Here is a 4,871-nt window from a genome sequence, read left to right on the forward strand (position 1 = left end):
TACCGACACCACTCTCACACTCGATGTGTTTAGCATGCAATTTCCTTAAGAATCCACCATTATCCAACTTAACCTCAAATCCTCATCAAGAATCTCTCACTCTTCCTTGCTCTGTGGATACTCCATCATCGTCGTCACTACCTCATTTTGATCAAGAACATCGATTCTAAATGACGAGCACCGAAAGCATTTGGACTTTGTCTCCATATTTGTCTCTTCCTTCTCTCCCTCATTGTTGTCTTCACCTACCTCTAATACCACCACCACCAACTAGATTCACTTCAAAAATCACGAACCAAATTCGCCCATAAAATATCATCTTTGTTCATATCTGAACCCAAAACGCCTAAATCCAACCTCTTCTCCTCGTTGTTCGTTTCTCCCTCACTCGCCCATGTAGCATTGTGCCTTTTTTGTCAGTTGTGTCACCATTTCAATTCTTTAAGGGATTTTATTTTAGATCTCATTATGTTTTTAATTCATGTCAAATCTGGTTGCTTTATTGATTTTTTTAAAAAACTTTGATTCATTTTGTTGTTGTTGAGCTTGATATATGCTTTAATTTGTTTTGATTCTTGCATTTTAAAATATTTTTTCTATAATATATGATGATTTTTAACCTTTGAAAATTACATTTTAAAATTTTAATCAAAAAAATGTCACAGGTTCGTAATCTAAACATAATTTCTAATGAAAAATTAGTAAATAATAATTTTATAAGAGTGAAAAACAAAAAAAAAATTATAAAAAATAAATCCAAACTTTAGTAATTTTAGAAGGATGAAAAAATATTTTAACATTTTATTTATAAAATAAAATTACCAAAAATGAATAAAGTCAATATTTGAATGAATTTAATATATATTTATATTTATAATTGACTATAAAAAATCTTTAAATATGTAAAGTAAGAAAAATATTTTTTAAAAAATTATTTTTTGAATTATCTAAAAATTTGTAAAAATATTCATAATGGTTGGTAACTATTTCAAATAATATAAATGTTAATTACACTTAATTGATAAGACACTCTTTTTAACATTCTCTATAACACACTCTTTTTAACATTCTCTGTATAATTATTAAAATTTATTGAAAATTAATAATTTTGATAAGACCTATCTTTACTAATATTCTTAGTATATATCAATGAATGTAATTTTGATAAAACTAACTTGGAAACATTTATTCAACTTGGTAATTGCCTCATTGACAAGTAAATTTACATGATTATTTTATTTTGTTTTAATTCAGTGGTCTATTGAAAGTTTCCAAAATTTAAAATTTTAAAAAATATAAATTACTAATAAAATAACAAAACTCAAGCTTTAAAGTAAAAGTGAATGTTTTGTAAACCAGTAAGTTAGGTGCCTAATCGTATTTAGAAACCTGATTTCCCGACTCAATTTAGGGTTTAGGATTTGGGGTTTGGGGTTTGAGGTTTGGGGTTTAGGGTTTAGGGTTTAGGAATCCGTTTCAACTTCAGAAGAGCTAGTTCGGTATGTATCATTGTGAAATAGCCAGCCCAAAAAACGCTATAGTGGGATGACTCATGTTTTAATGTTATTTATAATAAATAATTTGCTATTAGTTTTATATATTAATTAAATATTAGGATTTGGAAAACTTTAACAGATTTTACAATGTTTTAGGATATATTTTATGATAAAAAGATTTAAACATTTATTAAAATAGGAAAGATATCACATCATTTAAATAATTTTTATTTGATACTAAACAATAATTAGAAAATATCTCTATATAAATTTGATTAGAAAATAAAACTTGATTATAATGCATCTAAATTTGAATTTTGAGTAAAAGAGGTAAGAAAGTTATATGAATAAGGGTCTAATAGTTAAAATTGACAGTCCAAAAAGTAATTTTAAAATTGACGGTCCAAGTCCAAATAAAATTTGTGTTGGAAATAAAACACTAGAGTGAAAATAGCCAAAAAAACAAAGATGGTGTTGTTTAGAGTTAGAGTTGTGAATTTGGTATCTCTCTTTTCTGATCCACTAACAGTGAGCGCAGCCATGAGAGCAAACAGTCAATAGAAGCTGCAGAACTGCATTACAACACGATTTGCCCACTCTGGCCATCATTTTGGCTATGAAAAGCATCGTTCCAGCCACAACGGCCAGGTGAGATATGATGATGCTTGGAGGAGAAGTAGGGTGTCATGTGTGACGCTCGGGCACAATAGCACCAATATTGCGCTCAATTAACTACCATGCTAGTTAATAAATTAAAAAATCTTGCTTCTATGTTTTTTATGATATATCACAGTCTTAATAATTGTGGTCCTTATAAAATTATGATAACGAATAAGACTTAATATACATTTGTTTTTTGATAGAGCAGTTCCCTTAGCTTATGTCCATAAGGCCCATGATATTGATACTTGTTTGATCTTGGCACCCTCACCTTTATTTTTTTGATAAAAATGTCTTTAACGGAAACTATTATATAAAATTAAACAACGAAATTTACGGAAACTAATTTTACAAAAAGCTAACGAAGTAGAGGGTGAGAAGAAGAAGAAAATGTATGTTAGACATGGGCCTGTCCATATGGGTTATATTTTCAGCCCACATCCCACAGCAGCCCAACTCAGCTGACGCAATTATCAAACAACCTAACCCGGTTTACCAATTACAACCCCGAGTGCTAGCATCCCAAGTTTTAGAATCAATCAAACAAACCTCAGTACCAAGAACCCTATGCCTTGACAAACCCTAACGTCGATTTAAATCGTTTGTTCGCACTTCAATCTCCAAGTCATAAATACACTCTTCTCTCCCCATTCACTCGCATTGGCTTTTGGTAGTTGAAGTCTTTCATTGTTGTCAAATTCAGATCAGGTTTTCCTTTTTCCCTCTCTTTTTATCTTATCGATTTTGGTTCATGCCATGCCTCTGTAACTTTCTTTCTTTGTTTGTTTGTTTCTTGCTTTCTTCGTGTAATCCCTGCAGCAAGAATTTTGTTTCTGTACTTTATAAACCACCAATTAAAACTTGCAAGTCATATGTACAAGTAATTAAAGCGGGTCAATTGATATATCTTGGGAATAACTTTTTACATTATCACTTGTATTATTAAATTTTCCCTGGCGCATCTACTGTGAACACCTTAAAAATTGACAATGTATTTGAGATTGTACTAAGCACTACATTTTAGCCAAATGCGCCATACATGTTTAGCAAACTTCTTCCTCATGCTGGTTTTTTCTTTCTCTTTTAAAGTTGAGTCTGTCTATTATTGTATAAGCACTTAGATATCATATAATATATTTTTATAATTGAAGAAATCAGTTTAAACTATTTTCACATAAGATATAAGTTGTTTTCATCATTTATCCTAGAATGCTTATTGAAATAAGGTGAAAACAACTTATGGACATATCATAAGCTATTTTCATAAGTTTTTGCAAACACTTACAGAAGGGAAGATAAGCCCAAGTAAACTTTAAATAAGCTCTTCTAAACATACCTTAATTTGTTCATTGCTTAGGAATGTGAATGCGTGGTTCCAGCTTGAATATATTTAAAATGCTGAGAAATGTGATTATTTTAGTAGGGATCAGGTGCCAAATCCAAGTTCTCATATCTATAGATTCTATACATATGATTGTTGAAACCACATTGAAACTCATCAAATTTGCTTCTAAAGTAGTCAAGCTAATAGAAATGATTAAATATGTGTATGGGCATACATGTAGTTATCTATTTGCTTTTATTAGTACCTGTTCAACTTTTTATCACAAGGATAAAACTTAAAAAAAAAAAGAACTCATAACTCTCATAGTTATTAGTACTGGCTTATAGTGGTGCTATCATGATGGAGGAGTTGAGAGCATGTCTCAACTGCTTTCAAAAGCTAGTTGTATTTCATGTAAGTTTGTGGCTGGCTAAATTGGCATCTAAATTGCAGCATCACATCCTGGATAGATGAAATGATTGCTATGCTCTAGATATTGAAAAATTTGAAATATCTTCTTTGCCCATCCCTGATTGTACCTTATTTACTCGTTAAGAGGATTTTTGGTGTCCTATACCCATCCATGCAGTGAGGCATTTTAGGATTAGCAGCCTCTGTTGTTTATTACACAAACTCATCACACATTGTGAGCCATAGGAATTTCAAGCCTACTCTTCTCATAAACACAAGGAAATTGCATAGCCCATCCCCTGCTACAGCATATTGCCACTACTTCACCCTTGTTTTTTGCATCGTGAAGCCGCATATGCCTGTTTCTCACTCTCTGCACTTTGCTCTCTCAAGTTTCCAGCAGCCAAACACCTGTTCATGCTTTGTTGGTCTCTGTACCCTCTGCATTTTCCTGTCCCTCAGCCTCTCTTTCATCCTTTTCCAACCAAGCCCAACACTGTTTCTCCAGTTTTGATTTGAGTACTTTAGTTTTGAGCATGTTATATAGAAACTATTTGCTTTGGTGTAGCAGCTGCTTTGCTGTACCATTATAGCATATATGGGTCAGGTACTGCACTATAAGGTGGGGTTATTTAACTACTTTGACTACATGACCAAGGTATTTAGCTTTTACATCCAAAACAACACTAGTTTTGACAATAGGAAATAAAAATCTGTGTGCTATTTTTAGAGGTTATTGAGATTTGGGATTTTAGTACCTTTGTGAATGCTGCTGGTAGTGGTTGATAAGTTGCAACTAGCAAGCTTGTGTCATCCTTAAGTTCAACTTTGCGAGGCTGATAATAGTTGTATTGATTTAGTGGTTTCAGTTTTCTAAATTAAGTTGAAGGTTTATAATTTGTAGTTTCTAAAGTAAGCATTAGAAATTAGAAAAAAATTGTCTTTATCTGTTTTAATCCCCGTTGTTGTAGTTGAATAAA

At 31.6% G+C, this 4,871-nt stretch overlaps 1 pseudogene; it reads left to right on the plus strand.

The window, feature by feature from the left end:
• The first annotated feature begins 2,477 nt into the window (after nucleotides 1-2,477).
• The window catches only part of LOC114368576, a 3,378-nt pseudogene continuing 984 nt past the window's right edge, over nucleotides 2,478-4,871 (plus strand).

Source organism: Glycine soja, chromosome 9 (genome assembly GCF_004193775.1).
Source record: "Glycine soja cultivar W05 chromosome 9, ASM419377v2, whole genome shotgun sequence".
Classification (NCBI taxonomy): Eukaryota; Viridiplantae; Streptophyta; class Magnoliopsida; order Fabales; family Fabaceae; genus Glycine; species Glycine soja.